General features: G+C 37.9%; 14 non-coding genes across 14 annotated transcripts; all 14 read right to left on the reverse strand.

Moving 5' to 3' along the window:
- Positions 1-990: 990 nt before the first annotated feature.
- TRNAC-GCA (transfer RNA cysteine (anticodon GCA)) lies at positions 991-1,062 on the reverse strand. Its single transcript has one exon. It is a non-coding gene; the product is annotated as a tRNA-Cys (tRNA).
- Positions 1,063-2,074: 1,012 nt separating this feature from the next.
- Positions 2,075-2,146, reverse strand: TRNAC-GCA (transfer RNA cysteine (anticodon GCA)). Its single transcript has one exon. It is a non-coding gene; the product is annotated as a tRNA-Cys (tRNA).
- Positions 2,147-3,299: 1,153 nt separating this feature from the next.
- TRNAC-GCA (transfer RNA cysteine (anticodon GCA)) lies at positions 3,300-3,371 on the reverse strand. The gene has a single exon. It is a non-coding gene; the product is annotated as a tRNA-Cys (tRNA).
- Positions 3,372-4,383: 1,012 nt separating this feature from the next.
- TRNAC-GCA (transfer RNA cysteine (anticodon GCA)) lies at positions 4,384-4,455 on the reverse strand. Its single transcript has one exon. It is a non-coding gene; the product is annotated as a tRNA-Cys (tRNA).
- Positions 4,456-5,466: 1,011 nt separating this feature from the next.
- TRNAY-GUA (transfer RNA tyrosine (anticodon GUA)) lies at positions 5,467-5,538 on the reverse strand. Its single transcript has one exon. It is a non-coding gene; the product is annotated as a tRNA-Tyr (tRNA).
- A 1,011-nt stretch (positions 5,539-6,549) lies between these two features.
- TRNAC-GCA (transfer RNA cysteine (anticodon GCA)) lies at positions 6,550-6,621 on the reverse strand. Its single transcript has one exon. It is a non-coding gene; the product is annotated as a tRNA-Cys (tRNA).
- A 1,011-nt stretch (positions 6,622-7,632) lies between these two features.
- On the reverse strand, positions 7,633-7,704 carry TRNAC-GCA (transfer RNA cysteine (anticodon GCA)). Its single transcript has one exon. It is a non-coding gene; the product is annotated as a tRNA-Cys (tRNA).
- A 1,011-nt stretch (positions 7,705-8,715) lies between these two features.
- On the reverse strand, positions 8,716-8,787 carry TRNAC-GCA (transfer RNA cysteine (anticodon GCA)). Its single transcript has one exon. It is a non-coding gene; the product is annotated as a tRNA-Cys (tRNA).
- A 1,012-nt stretch (positions 8,788-9,799) lies between these two features.
- Positions 9,800-9,871, reverse strand: TRNAC-GCA (transfer RNA cysteine (anticodon GCA)). Its single transcript has one exon. It is a non-coding gene; the product is annotated as a tRNA-Cys (tRNA).
- A 1,012-nt stretch (positions 9,872-10,883) lies between these two features.
- TRNAC-GCA (transfer RNA cysteine (anticodon GCA)) lies at positions 10,884-10,955 on the reverse strand. Its single transcript has one exon. It is a non-coding gene; the product is annotated as a tRNA-Cys (tRNA).
- A 1,010-nt stretch (positions 10,956-11,965) lies between these two features.
- Positions 11,966-12,037, reverse strand: TRNAC-GCA (transfer RNA cysteine (anticodon GCA)). Its single transcript has one exon. It is a non-coding gene; the product is annotated as a tRNA-Cys (tRNA).
- Positions 12,038-13,049: 1,012 nt separating this feature from the next.
- Positions 13,050-13,121, reverse strand: TRNAC-GCA (transfer RNA cysteine (anticodon GCA)). The gene has a single exon. It is a non-coding gene; the product is annotated as a tRNA-Cys (tRNA).
- Positions 13,122-14,132: 1,011 nt separating this feature from the next.
- Positions 14,133-14,204, reverse strand: TRNAC-GCA (transfer RNA cysteine (anticodon GCA)). Its single transcript has one exon. It is a non-coding gene; the product is annotated as a tRNA-Cys (tRNA).
- Positions 14,205-15,216: 1,012 nt separating this feature from the next.
- TRNAC-GCA (transfer RNA cysteine (anticodon GCA)) lies at positions 15,217-15,288 on the reverse strand. Its single transcript has one exon. It is a non-coding gene; the product is annotated as a tRNA-Cys (tRNA).
- Between the last annotated feature and the right edge of the window lie 765 nt (positions 15,289-16,053).

The following is a 16,053-nucleotide window of genomic DNA, read 5'->3' on the forward strand; positions in this document are numbered from 1 at the left end:
GACAATATATCAGTACATCATGAAAGAGTGAGAGGATCATGCTAAGTTGTGCCGGAAAGTACAACCTTGAAACTGTGGAACTGTAGAAGTAGTTCTTAATATTATTTATTAAAGGAAAAATGGATCATTAAAAAATATATATGTATTTGTTTGATTGGTATTTTATTTGAATAGGCAGTGGTACATAGGACCAATGCCTGCACTTAAAATGTTTGTTTTGAAACATTCTCAAAGGGGAAGAGGTTTTTACGGGATACCTTATTGTTTCATGTTTGGTTACCACAATCACTCAGATGGTGATGAAGTATGATTGTTTTGGGCCACATTACGGTGGAAAAACATTTCTACATACCACTACAATTCGGTATTTGGAAGGTACACCCAAACACCCCTTTCACGGACCTTAGATTTAAAACATCAGAAAAAGCCACTTTGTGCTTGCAACAGGCCTGATTCTTCAGGCCAGCCTTCTTGCAACTGCAACAATGGTTCGTACATCTTGCACGTAGGCAGAGCATTTAAGGAGAAATTAAATAGTTCCTACGTTGCACAAAAATGAAGTGCTTCAAACAAGCACATACTTTGGATGCACAGGGAAAAGGTGGAATATATGTAAGGCTGAGGACACAGGTGAAATGAGAAATAGACTGACTGCATCGCTGCACAGTATTCTAAGCCATTTCTTTAGTGCGATTCAAGAGAGCACCAAACAGTATAACAAATTTGTCAATTTGTTTCATAGTCCATTCCCTTTCTTTAGTGCTGTAAAAGGAAGAGCCAAATTCCAAAATAGATCAATTATCTTTCAGAAATTTCCCAAAGGGAATACCAAGCCGAGTGTTAAAACTCCATTCACTCACAGGTTTTGAGCAGCAAACTATGTAATGTTATTAAAGTGCAATATCCAAGGGAACACTGACTCTGTCAAAGATGATCCAAAAGGAATTGATGAAAAGTCCCAACTACAAACAATAGAATCAAAATAGTCTGAGGGGACACCCGGATTTGAACCAGGGACCTCTTGATCTGCAGTCAAATCCTCTACCACTGAGATATATCCCCAGCTGTCAGCCAAAATCAGAATGACAATATATCAGTACATCATGAAAGAGTGCGAGGATCATGCTAAGTTGTGCCGGTAAGTACAACCTTGAAACTGTGGAACTGTAGAAGTAGTTCTTAATATTATTTATTAAAGGAAAAATGGATCATTAAAAAAAATATATGTATTTGTTTGATTGGTATTTTATTTGAATAGGCAGTAGTACATAGGACCAATGCCTGCACTTAAAATGTTTGTTTTGAAACATTCTCAAAGGGGAAGAGGTTTTTACGGGATACCTTATTGTTTCATGTTTGGTTACCACAATCACTCAGATGGTGATGAAGTATGATTGTTTTGGGCCACATTACGGTGGAAAACCATTTCTACATACCACTACAATTCGGTAATTGGAAGGTACACCCAAACACCCCTTTCACGGACCTTCGATTTAAAACATCAGAAAAAGCCACTTTGTGCTTGCAAATGGCCTGATTCTTCAGGCCAGCCTTCTTGCAACTGCAACAATCGTTCGTACATCTTGCACGTAGGCAGAGCATTTAAGGAGAAATTAAATAGTTCCTATGTTGCACAAAAATGAAGTGCTTCAAACAAGCACATACTTTGGATGCACAGGGAAAAGGTGGAATATATGTAAGACTGAGGACACAGGTGAAATGAGAAATAGACTGACTGCATCGCTGCACAGTATTCTAAGCCATTTCTTTAGTGCGATTCAAGAAAGCACCAAACAGTATAACAAATTTGTCAATTTATTTCATAGTCCATTCCCTTTCTTTAGTGCTGTAAAAGGAAGAGCCAAATTCCAAAATAGATCAATGATCTTTCAGAAAGTTCCCAAAGGGAACACCAAGCTGAGTGTTAAAACTGCATTTACTCACAAGTTTTGAGCAGCAAACTCTGTAATGATATTAAAGTGCAATATCCAAGGGAACACTGACTCTGTCAAAGATGATCCAAAAGGAATTGATGAAAAGTCCCAACTACAAACAACAGAATCAAAATAGTCTGAGGGAACACCCGGATTTGAACCAGGGACCTCTTGATCTGCAGTCAAATGCTCAGCCACTGAGCTATATCCCCAACTTTTCAGTCAAATCAGAATGACATAATATCAGTACATCATGAAAGAGTGAGAGGATCATGCTAAGTTGTGCCGGAAAGTACAGGCTTGAAACTGTGGAACAGCAGAAGTAGTAGTTAATATTATTTATTAAAGGAAAGCTGTATCATTTAAAAAACGGATTACTTTGTTTCATTGCTATTTTATTTGAATAGGCAGTGGTACATAAGACCAATGCCTCTACGTACAATGATTGTTTTGAAACATTCTTAACCCCTTCCAAGCTGATGACGAGCTGGGCTCGTCATGGTGTAGCCTCCTCATACACTGATGACGAGCCCAGCTCGTCATAAAACAATGAAAATAAGCAATTCCCAGCACAGGAGGGGAATTGCCTTAGCAGCCATGGAGTTAAAGGGGAAGAGGTTTTTACGTGACACATTATCATTTGATGATTGGTTACCACAATCACCGAGATGGTGGTGAAGTATGATTGTGTTTTGGCCAAATTACGATGGAAAAACATTTCTACATACCACTACAATTCGGTATTTGGAAGGAACACCCAAACACCCCTTTCAAGTACCTTTGATTTAATACATCAAAAAAAGCCACTTTGTGCTTGCAACTGGCCTGATTCTTCAGACCAGCCTTCTTGCAACTGCAACGAGGGTTTGTACATCTTGCACGTAGGCAGAGCTTTCAAGGAGAAATTAAATAGTTCCTAAGTTGCACAAAAATGAAGTGCTTCAAACAAACACATACTTTGTATGGACAGAGAAGAGATGGAATATATGTAAGACTGAGGACACAGGTGTAATGAGAAATAGATTGATTGCATAGTTGCCCAGTATTCTAAGCCATTTCTTTAGTGCGATTCAAGAGAGCACCAAACAGTATAACAAATTTGTCAATTGGTTTCATAGTCCATTCCCTTTGTTTAGAGCTGTGAAAGGTAGAGCCGAATTCCAAAATAGATCAATGATGTTTCAGAAATTTCCCATAGGGAATACCAAGCCCAGTGTAAAAAATGCAGTTACTCACAAGTTTTAATCAGCAACACTGTAATGGTATTAAAGTGTAACATCCAAGGGAACACTGACTCTGTCAAAGATGATCCAAATGGGATTCATGAAAATTCCCAACTACAAACAGCAGATTCAAAATAGTATGAGGGGACAACCGGATTTGAACCAGGGACCTCTTGATCTGCAGTCAAATGCTCTACCACTGAGCTATATCCCCAGCTGTCAGCCAAGATCAGAATGACAATATATCAGTACATCATGAAAGAGTGAGAGGATCATGCTAAGTTGTGCCGGAAAATACAACCTTGAAACTGTGGAACTGTAGAAGTAGTTCTTAATATTATGTATTAAAGGAAAAATGGATCATTAAAAAAAATATATGTATTTGTTTGATTGGTATTTTATTTGAATAGGCAGTGGTACATAGGACCAATGCCTGCACTTAAAATGTTTGTTTTGAAACATTCTCAAAGGGGAAGAGGTTTTTACGGGATACCTTATTGTTTCATGTTTGGTTACCACAATCACTCAGATGGTGATGAAGTATGATTGTTTTGGGCCACATTACGGTGGAAAAACATTTCCACATACCACTACAATTCGGTATTTGGAAGGTACACCCAAACACCCCTTTCATGGACCTTCGATTTAAAACATCAGAAAAAGCCACTTTGTGCTTGCAAATGGCCTGATTCTTCAGGCCAGCCTTCTTGCAACTGCAACAATGGTTCGTACATCTTGCACGTAGGCAGAGCATTTAAGGAGAAATTAAATAGTTCCTACGTTGCACAAAAATGAAGTGCTTCAAACAAGCACATACTTTGGATGCACAGGGAAAAGGTGGAATATATGTAAGACTGAGGACACAGGTGAAATGAGAAATAGACTGACTGCATCGCTGCACAGTATTCGAAGCCATTTCTTTAGTGCGATTCAAGAAAGCACCAAACAGTATAACAAATTTGTCAGTTTATTTCATAGTCCATTCCCTTTCTCTTGTGCTGTAAAAGGAAGAGCCAAATTCCAAAATAGATCAATGATCTTTCAGAAAGTTCCCAAAGGGAACACCAAGCCGAGTGTTAAAACTGCATTTACTCACAGGTTTTGAGCAGCAAACTCTGTAATGTTATTAAAGTGCAATATCCAAGGGAACACTGACTCTTCCAAAGATGATCCAAAAGGAATTGATGAAAAGTCCCAACTACAAACAACAGAATCAAAATAGTCTGAGGGGACACCCGGATTTGAACCAGGGAGCTCTTGATCTGCAGTCAAATGCTCTACCACTGAGCTATATCCCCATCTTTTCAGTAAAATCAGAATGACATAATATCAGTACATCATGAAAGAGTGAGAGGATCATGCTAAGTTGTGCCGGAAAGTACAGGCTTGAAACTGTGGAACAGGAGAAGTAGTCCTTAATATTATTTATTAAAGTAAAACTGGCTCATTTAAAAAACAGATTAATTTGTTTCATTGCTATTTTATTTGAATAGGCAGTGGTACATAAGACCAATTCCTCTACATACAATGATTGTTTGAAACATTCTTAAAGGGGAAGAGGTTTTTACGTGACACATTATCATTTGATGATTGGTTACCACAATCACCGAGATGGTGGTGAAGTATGATTGTTTTTTTGCCAAATTACGGAGGAAAAACATTTCTACATACCACTACAATTCGGTATTTGGAAGGAACACCCAAACACCCCTTTCAAGTACCTTCGATTTAATACATCAAAAAAAGCCACTTTGTGCTTGCAACTGGCCTGATTCTTCAGACCAGCCTTCTTGCAACTGCAACGAGGGTTTGAACATCTTGCACGTAGGCAGAGCTTTCAAGGAGAAATTAAATAGTTCCTACGTTGCACAAAAATGAAGTGCTTCAAACAAGCACATACTTTTAATGCACAGGGAAAAGCTGGAATATATGTAAGACTGAGGACACAGGTGAAATGAGAAATAGACTGACTGCATTGCTGCACAGTATTCTTAGCCATTTCTTTAGTGCGATTCAAGAGAGCACCAAACAGTATAACAAATTTGTCAATTTGTTTCATAGTCCATTCCCTTTCTTTAGTGCTGTAAAAGGAAGAGCAAAATTCCAAAATAAATCAATGATCTTTCAGAAATTTCCCAAAGGGAATACCAAGCCGAGTGTTAAAACTCCATTTACTCACAGGTTTTGAGCAGCAAACTATGTAATGCTATTAAAGTGCAATATCCAAGGGAACACTGACTCTGTCAAGGATGATCCAAAAGGAATTGATGAAAAGTCCCAACTACAAACAACAGAATCAAAGTAGTCTGAGGTGACACCCGGATTTGAACCAGGGACCTCTTGATCTACAGTCAAATGCTCTACCACTGAGCTATATCCCCAGCTTTTCAGTAAAATCAGAATGACATAATATCAGTACATCATGAAAGAGTGAGAGGATCATGCTAAGTTGTGCCGGAAAGTACAGGCTTGAAACTGTGGAACAGGAGAAGTAGTAGTTAATATTATTTATTAAAGGAAAGCTGTATCATTTAAAAAACGGATTACTTTGTTTCATTGCTATTTTATTTGAATAGGCAGTGGTACATACGACCAATGCCTCTACATACAATGATTGTTTTGAAACATTTTTAAAGGGGAATTGGTTTTTACGTGACACATTATCATTTGATGATTGGTTACCACAATCACCGAGATGGTGGTGAAGTATGATTGTTTTTTGGCCAAATTACGATGGAAAAACATTTCTACATACCACTACAATTCGGTATTTGGAAGGAACACCCAAACACCCCTTTCAAGTACCTTCGATTTAATACATAAAAAAAAGCCACTTTGTGCTTGCAACTGGCCTGATTCTTCAGACCAGCCTTCTTGCAACTGCAACGAGGGTTTGTACATCTTGTACGTAGGCAGAGCTTTCAAGGAGAAATTAAATAGTTCCTAAGTTGCACAAAAATGAAGTGCTTCAAACAAACACATACTTTGTATGGACAGAGAAGAGATGGAATATATGTAAGACTGAGGACACAGGTGTAATGAGAAATAGATTGATTGCATAGCTGCCCAGTATTCTAAGCCATTTCTTTAGTGCGATTCAAGAGAGCACCAAACAGAATAACAAATTTGTGAATTGGTTTCATAGTCCATTCCCTTTGTTTAGAGCTGTGAAAGGTAGAGCCGAATTCCAAAATAGATCAATGATGTTTCAGAAATTTCCCATAGGGAATACCAAGCCCAGTGTAAAAAATGCAGTTACTCACAAGTTTTAATCAGCAACACTGTAATGGTATTAAAGTGTAACATCCAAGGGAACACTGACTCTGTCAAAGATGATCCAAATGGGATTCATGAAAATTCCCAACTACAAACAGCAGATTCAAAATAGTATGAGGGGACACCCGGATTTGAACCAGGAACCGCTTGATCTGCAGTCAAATGCTCTACCACTGAGATATATCCCCAGCTGTCAGCCAAAATCAGAATGACAATATATCAGTACATCATGAAAGAGTGCGAGGATCATGCTAAGTTGTGCCGGTAAGTACAACCTTGAAACTGTGGAACTGTAGAAGTAGTTCTTAATATTATTTATTAAAGGAAAAATGGATCATTAAAAAAATATATGTATTTGTTTGATTGGTATTTTATTTGAATAGGCAGTAGTACATAGGACCAATGCCTGCACTTAAAATGTTTGTTTTGAAACATTCTCAAAGGGGAAGAGGTTTTTACGGGATACCTTATTGTTTCATGTTTGGTTACCACAATCACTCAGATGGTGATGAAGTATGATTGTTTTGGGCCACATTACGGTGGAAAACCATTTCTACATACCACTACAATTCGGTATTTGGAAGGTACACCCAAACACCCCTTTCACGGACCTTCGATTTAAAACATCAGAAAAAGCCACTTTGTGCTTGCAAATGGCCTGATTCTTCAGGCCAGCCTTCTTGCAACTGCAACAATCGTTCGTACATCTTGCACGTAGGCAGAGCATTTAAGGAGAAATTAAATAGTTCCTATGTTGCACAAAAATGAAGTGCTTCAAACAAGCACATACTTTGGATGCACAGGGAAAAGGTGGAATATATGTAAGACTGAGGACACAGGTGAAATGAGAAATAGACTGACTGCATCGCTGCACAGTATTCTAAGCCATTTCTTTAGTGCGATTCAAGAAAGCACCAAACAGTATAACAAATTTGTCAATTTATTTCATAGTCCATTCCCTTTCTTTAGTGCTGTAAAAGGAAGAGCCAAATTCCAAAATAGATCAATGATCTTTCAGAAAGTTCCCAAAGGGAACACCAAGCTGAGTGTTAAAACTGCATTTACTCACAAGTTTTGAGCAGCAAACTCTGTAATGATATTAAAGTGCAATATCCAAGGGAACACTGACTCTGTCAAAGATGATCCAAAAGGAATTGATGAAAAGTCCCAACTACAAACAACAGAATCAAAATAGTCTGAGGGGACACCCGGATTTGAACAAGGGACCTCTTGATCTGCAGTCAAATGCTCAGCCACTGAGCTATATCCCCAACTTTTCAGTCAAATCAGAATGACATAATATCAGTACATCATGAAAGAGTGAGAGGATCATGCTAAGTTGTGCCGGAAAGTACAGGCTTGAAACTGTGGAACAGGAGAAGTAGTAGTTAATATTATTTATTAAAGGAAAGCTGTATCATTTAAAAAACGGATTACTTTGTTTCATTGCTATTTTATTTGAATAGGCAGTGGTACATAAGACCAATGCCTCTACGTACAATGATTGTTTTGAAACATTCTTAAAGGGGAAGAGGTTTTTACGTGACACATTATCATTTGATGATTGGTTACCACAATCACCGAGATGGTGGTGAAGTATGATTGTGTTTTGGCCAAATTACGATGGAAAAACATTTCTACATACCACTACAATTCGGTATTTGGAAGGAACACCCAAACACCCCTTTCAAGTACCTTTGATTTAATACATCAAAAAAAGCCACTTTGTGCTTGTAACTGGCCTGATTCTTCAGACCAGCCTTCTTGCAACTGCAACGAGGGTTTGTACATCTTGCACGTAGGCAGAGCTTTCAAGGAGAAATTAAATAGTTCCTAAGTTGCACAAAAATGAAGTGCTTCAAACAAACACATACTTTGTATGGACAGAGAAGAGATGGAATATATGTAAGACTGAGGACACAGGTGTAATGAGAAATAGATTGATTGCATAGTTGCCCAGTATTCTAAGCCATTTCTTTAGTGCGATTCAAGAGAGCACCAAACAGTATAACAAATTTGTCAATTGGTTTCATAGTCCATTCCCTTTGTTTAGAGCTGTGAAAGGTAGAGCCGAATTCCAAAATAGATCAATGATGTTTCAGAAATTTCCCATAGGGAATACCAAGCCCAGTGTAAAAAATGCAGTTACTCACAAGTTTTAATCAGCAACACTGTAATGGTATTAAAGTGTAACATCCAAGGGAACACTGACTCTGTCAAAGATGATCCAAATGGGATTCATGAAAATTCCCAACTACAAACAGCAGATTCAAAATAGTATGAGGGGACAACCGGATTTGAACCAGGGACCTCTTGATCTGCAGTCAAATGCTCTACCACTGAGCTATATCCCCAGCTGTCATTCAAGATCAGAATGACAATATATCAGTACATCATGAAAGAGTGAGAGGATCATGCTAAGTTGTGCCGGAAAATACAACCTTGAAACTGTGGAACTGTAGAAGTAGTTCTTAATATTATGTATTAAAGGAAAAATGGATCATTAAAAAAAATATATGTATTTGTTTGATTGGTATTTTATTTGAATAGGCAGTGGTACATAGGACCAATGCCTGCACTTAAAATGTTTGTTTTGAAACATTCTCAAAGGCGAAGAGGTTTTTACGGGATACCTTATTGTTTCATGTTTGGTTACCACAATCACTCAGATGGTGATGAAGTATGATTGTTTTGGGCCACATTACGGTGGAAAAACATTTCTACATACCACTACAATTCGGTATTTGGAAGGTACACCCAAACACCCCTTTCATGGACCTTCGATTTAAAACATCAGAAAAAGCCACTTTGTGCTTGCAAATGGCCTGATTCTTCAGGCCAGCCTTCTTGCAACTGCAACAATGGTTCGTACATCTTGCACGTAGGCAGAGCATTTAAGGAGAAATTAAATAGTTCCTACGTTGCACAAAAATGAAGTGCTTCAAACAAGCACATACTTTGGATGCACAGGGAAAAGGTGGAATATATGTAAGACTGAGGACACAGGTGAAATGAGAAATAGACTGACTGCATCGCTGCACAGTATTCGAAGCCATTTCTTTAGTGCGATTCAAGAAAGCACCAAACAGTATAACAAATTTGTCAGTTTATTTCATAGTCCATTCCCTTTCTCTTGTGCTGTAAAAGGAAGAGCCAAATTCCAAAATAGATCAATGATCTTTCAGAAAGTTCCCAAAGGGAACACCAAGCCGAGTGTTAAAACTGCATTTACTCACAGGTTTTGAGCAGCAAACTCTGTAATGTTATTAAAGTGCAATATCCAAGGGAACACTGACTCTGTCAAAGATGATCCAAAAGGAATTGATGAAAAGTCCCATCTACAAACAACAGAATCAAAATAGTCTGAGGGGACACCCGGATTTGAACCAGGGAGCTCTTGATCTGCAGTCAAATGCTCTACCACTGAGCTATATCCCCATCTTTTCAGTAAAATCAGAATGACATAATATCAGTACATCATGAAAGAGTGAGAGGATCATGCTAAGTTGTGCCGGAAAGTACAGGCTTGAAACTGTGGAACAGGAGAAGTAGTCCTTAATATTATTTATTAAAGTAAAACTGGCTCATTTAAAAAACAGATTAATTTGTTTCATTGCTATTTTATTTGAATAGGCAGTGGTACATAAGACCAATTCCTCTACATACAATGATTGTTTTGAAACATTCTTAAAGCGGAAGAGGTTTTTACATGACACATTATCATTTGATGATTGGTTACCACAATCACCGAGATGGTGGTGAAGTATGAATGTTTTTTGGCCAAATTACGGAGGAAAAACATTTCTACATACCACTACAATTCGGTATTTGGAAGGAACACCCAAACACCCCTTTCAAGTACCTTCGATTTAATACATCAAAAAAAGCCACTTTGTGCTTGCAACTGGCCTGATTCTTCAGACCAGCCTTCTTGCAACTGCAAAAAGGGTTTGTACATCTTGCACATAGGCAGAGCTTTCAAGGAGAAATTAAATAGTTCCTACGTTGCACAAAAATGAAGTGCTTCATACAAGCACATACTTTTAATGCACAGGGAAAAGGTGGAATATATGTAAGACTGAGGACACAGGTGAAATGAGAAATAGACTGACTGCATCGCTGCACAGTATTCTAAGCCATTTCTTTAGTGCGATTCAAGAAAGCATCAAACAGTATAACAAATTTGTCAATTTGTTTCATAGTCCATTCCCTTTCTTTAGTGCTGTAAAAGGAAGAGCCAAATTCCAAAATAGATCAATGATCTTTCAGAAATTTCCCAAAGGGAATACCAAGCCGAGTGTTAAAACTCCATTTATTCACAGGTTTTGAGCAGCAAACTCTGTAATGCTATTAAAGTGCAATATCCAAGGGAACACTGACTCTGTCAAAGATGATCCAAAAGGAATTGATGAATAGTCCCAACTACAAACAACAGAATCAAAATAGTCTGAGGGGACACCCGGATTTGAACCAGGGACCTCTTGATCTGCAGTCAAATGCTCTACCACTGAGCTATATCCCCAGCTTTTCAGTAAAATCCGAATGACATAATATCAGTACATCATGAAAGAGTGAGAGGATCATGCTAAGTTGTGCCGAAAAGTACAGGCTTGAAACTGTGGAACAGGAGAAGTAGTCCTTAATATTATTTATTAAAGTAAAACTGGATCATTTAAAAAACAGATTAATTTTTTCATTGCTATTTTATTTAAATAGGCCGTGGTACATAAGACAAATGCCTCTACATACAATGATTGTTTTGAAACATTCTTAAAGGGGAAGAGGTTTTTACGTGACACATTATCATTTGATAATTGGTTACCACAATCACCGAGATGGTGGTGAAGTATGATTGTTTTTTGGCCAAATTACGATGGAAAAACATTTCTACATACCACTACAATTCGGTATTTGGAAGGAACACCCAAACACCCCTTTCAAGTACCTTCAATTTAATACATCAAAAAAAGCCACTTTGTGCTTGCAACTGGCCTGATTCTTCAGACCAGCCTTCTTGCAACTGCAACGAGGGTTTGTACATCTTGCACGTAGGCAGAGCTTTCAAGGAGAAATTAAATAGTTCCTAATTTGCACAAAAATGAAGTGCTTCAAACAAACACATACTTTGTATGGACAGAGAAGAGATGGAATATATGTAAGACTGAGGACACAGGTGTAATGAGAAATAGATTGATTGCATAGCTGCCCAGTATTCTAAGCCATTTCTTTAGTGCGATTCAAGAGAGCACCAAACAGTATAACAAATTTGTCAATTGGTTTCATAGTCCATTCCCTTTGTTTAGAGCTGTGAAAGGTAGAGCCGAATTCCAAAATAGATCAATGATGTTTCAGAAATTTCCCATAGGGAATACCAAGCCCAGTGTAAAAAATGCAGTTACTCACAAGTTTTAATCAGCAAAACTGTAATGTTATTAAAGTCTAACATCTAAGGGAACACTGACTCTGTCAAAGATGATCCAAATGGGATTCATGAAAATTCCCAACTACAAACAGCAGATTCAAAATAGTATGAGGGGACACCCGGATTTGAACCAGGAACCTCTTGATCTGCAGTCAAATGCTCTACCACTGAGCTATATCCCCAGCTGTCAGCCAAGATCAGAATGACAATATATCAGTACATCATGAAAGAGTGAGAGGATCGTGCTAAGTTGTGCCGGAAAATACAACCTTGAAACCGTGGAACTGTAGAAGTAGTTCTTAATATTATGTATTAAAGGAAAAATGGATCATTAAAAAAAATATATGTATTTGTTTGATTGGTATTTTATTTGAATAGGCAGTGGTACATAGGACCAATGCCTGCACTTAAAATGTTTGTTTTGAAACATTCTCAAAGGGGAAGAGGTTTTTACGGGATACCTTATTGTTTCATGTTTGGTTACCACAATCACTCAGATGGTGATGAAGTATGATTGTTTTGGGCCACATTACGGTGGAAAAACATTTCTACATACCACTACAATTCGGTATTTGGAAGGTACACCCAAACACCCCTTTCACGGACCTTCGATTTAAAACATCAGAAAAAGCCACTTTGTGCTTGCAAATGGCCTGATTCTTCAGGCCAGCCTTCTTGCAACTGCAACAATGGTTCGTACATCTTGCACGTAGGCAGAGCATTTAAGGAGAAATTAAATAGTTCCTACGTTGCACAAAAATGAAGTGCTTCAAGCAAGCACATACTTTGGATGCACAGGGAAAAGGTGGAAAATATGTAAGACTGAGGACACAGGTGAAATGAGAAATAGACTGACTGCATCGCTGCACAGTATTCTAAGCCATTTCTTTAGTGCGATTCAAGAAAGCACCAAACAGTATAACAAATTTGTCAATTTATTTCATAGTCCATTCCCTTTCTTTAGTGCTGTAAAAGGAAGAGCCAAATTCCCAAATAGATCAATGATCTTTCAGAAAGTTCCCAAATGGAACACCAAGCCGAGTGTTAAAACTGCATTTACTCACAGGTTTTGAGCAGCAAACTCTGTAATGATATTAAAGTGCAATATCCAAGGGAACACTGACTCTGTCAAAGATGATCCAAAAGGAATTGATGAAAAGTCCCAACTACAAACAACAGAATCAAAATAGTCTGAGGGGACACCTGGATTTGAACCAGGGACCTCTTGATCTGCAGTCAAATGCTCTACCACTGAGCTATATCACCAGCTTTTGAGTAAAATTAGAATGACATAATAGCAGTACATCATGAAAGAGTGAGAGGATCATGCTAAGTTGTGCCGGAAAGTACAGGCTTGAAACTGTGGAACATGAGAAGTAGTCCTTAATATTATTTATTAAAGTAAAACTGGATCATTTAAAAACAGATTAATTTGTTTCATTGCTATTTTATTTGAATAGGCAGTGGTACATACGACCAATGCCTCTACATACAATGATTGTTTTGAAACATTCTTAAAGGGGAAGAGGTTTTTACGTGACACATTATCATTTGATGATTGGTTACCACAATCACCGAGATGGTGGTGAAGTATGATTGTTTTTTGGCCAAATTACGGAGGAAAAACATTTCTACATACCACTACAATTCGGTATTTGGAAGGAACACCCAAACACCCCTTTCAAGTACCTTCGATTTAATACATCAAAAAAATCCACTTTGTGCTTGCAACTGGCCTGATTCTTCAGACCAGCCTTCTTGCAACTGCAACGAGAGTTTGAACATCTTGCACGTAGGCAGAGCTTTCAAGGAGAAATTAAATAGTTCCTACGTTGCACAAAAATGAAGTGCTTCAAACAAGCACATACTTTTAATGCACAGGGAAAAGCTGGAATATATGTAAGACTGAGGACACAGGTGAAATGAGAAATAGACTGACTGCATCGCTGCACAGTATTCTAAGCCATTTCTTTAGTGCGATTCAAGAGAGCACCAAACAGTATAACAAATTTGTCAATTTGTTTCATAGTCCATTCCCTTTCTTTAGTGCTGTAAAAGGAAGAGCCAAATTCCAAAATAGATCAATGATCTTTCAGAAATTTCCCAAAGGGAATACCAAGCCGAGTGTTAAAACTCCATTTACTCACAGGTTTTGAGCAGCAAACTATGTAATGTTATTAAAGTGCAATATCCAAGGGAACACTGACTCTGTCAAAGATGATCCAAAAGGAATTGCTGAAAAGTCCCAACTACAAACAACAGAATCAAAATAGTCTGAGGGGACACCCGGATTTGAACCAGGGACCTCTTGATCTGCAGTCAAATGCTCTACCACTGAGCTATATCCCCAGCTGTCAGCCAAGATCAGAATGACAATATATCAGTACATCATGAAAGAGTGCGAGGATCATGCTAAGTTGTGCCGGAAAGTACAACCTTGAAACTGTGGAACTGAAGAAGTAGTTCTTAATATTATTTATTAAAGGAAAAATGGATCATTAAAAAAAATATATGTATTTGTTTGATTGGTATTTTATTTGAATAGGCAGTAGTACATAGGACCAATGCCTGCACTTAAAATGTTTGTTTTGAAACATTCTCAAAGGGTAAGAGGTTTTTACGGGATACCTTATTGTTTCATGTTTGGTTACCACAATCACTCAGATGGTGATGAAGTATGATTGTTTTGGGCCATATTACGGTGGAAAAACATTTCTACATACCACTACAATTCGGTATTTGGAAGGTACACCCAAACACCCCTTTCACGGACCTTCGATTTAAAACATCAGAAAAAGCCACTTTGTGCTTGCAAATGGCCTGATTCTTCAAGCCAGCCTTCTTGCAACTGCAACAATGGTTCGTACATCTTGCATGTAGGCAGAGCATTTAAGGAGAAATTAAATAGTTCCTACGTTGCACAAAAATGAAGTGCTTCAAACAAGCACATACTTTGGATGCACAGGGAAAAGGTGGAATATATGTAAGACTGAGGACACAAGTGAAATGAGAAATAGACTGACTGCATCGCTGCACAGTATTCTAAGCCATTTCTTTAGTGCGATTCAAGAAAGCACCAAACAGTATAACAAATTTGTCAATTTATTTCATAGTCCATTCCCTTTCTTTAGTGCTGTAAAAGGAAGAGCCAAATTCCAAAATAGATCAATGATCTTTCAGAAAGTTCCCAAATGGAACACCAAGCTGAGTGTTAAAACTGCATTTACTCACAGGTTTTGAGCAGCAAACTATGTAATGCTATTAAAGTGCAATATCCAAGAGAACACTGACTCTGTCAAAGATGATCCAAAAGGAATTGATGAAAAGTCCCAACTACAAACAACAGAATCAAAATAGTCTGAGGGGACACCCGGATTTGAACCAGGGACCTCTTGATCTGCAGTCAAATGCTCTACCACTGAGCTATATCCCCAGCTTTTCAGTAAAATCAGAATGACATAATATCAGTACATCATGAAAGAGTGAGAGGATCATGCTAAGTTGTGCCGGAAAGTACAGGCTTGAAACTGTGGAACAGGAGAAGTAGTCCTTAATATTATTTATTAAAGTAAAACTGGATCATTTAAAAAACAGATTAATTTGTTTCATTGCTATTTTATTTGAATAGGCCGTGGTACATAAGACCAATGCCTCTACATACAATGATTGTTTTGAAACATTCTTAAAGGGGAAGAGGTTTTTACGTGACACATTATCATTTGATGATTGGTTACCACAATCACCGAGATGGTGGTGAAGTATGATTGTTTTTTGGCCAAATTACGATGGAAAAACATTTCTACATACCACTACAATTCGGTATTTTGAAGGAACACCCAAACACCCCTTTCAAGTACCTTCAATTTAATACATCAAAAAAAGCCACTTTGTGCTTGCAACTGGCCTGATTCTTCAGACCAGCCTTCTTGCAACTGCAACGAGGGTTTGTACATCTTGCACGTAGGCAGAGCTTTCAAGGAGAAATTAAATAGTTCCTAAGTTGCACAAAAATGAAGTGCTTCAAACAAACACATACTTTGTATGGACAGAGAAGAGATGGAATATATGTAAGACTGAGGACACAGGTGTAATGAGAAATAGATTGATTGCATAGCTGCCCAGTATTCTAAGCCGTTTCTTTAGTGCGATTCAAGAGAGCACCAAACAGTATAACAAATTTGTCAATTGGTTTCATAGT

The sequence above is a fragment of the Lissotriton vulgaris genome, chromosome 1_1 (genome assembly GCF_964263255.1).
Source record: "Lissotriton vulgaris chromosome 1_1, aLisVul1.2, whole genome shotgun sequence".
Taxonomy (NCBI): Eukaryota; Metazoa; Chordata; class Amphibia; order Caudata; family Salamandridae; genus Lissotriton; species Lissotriton vulgaris.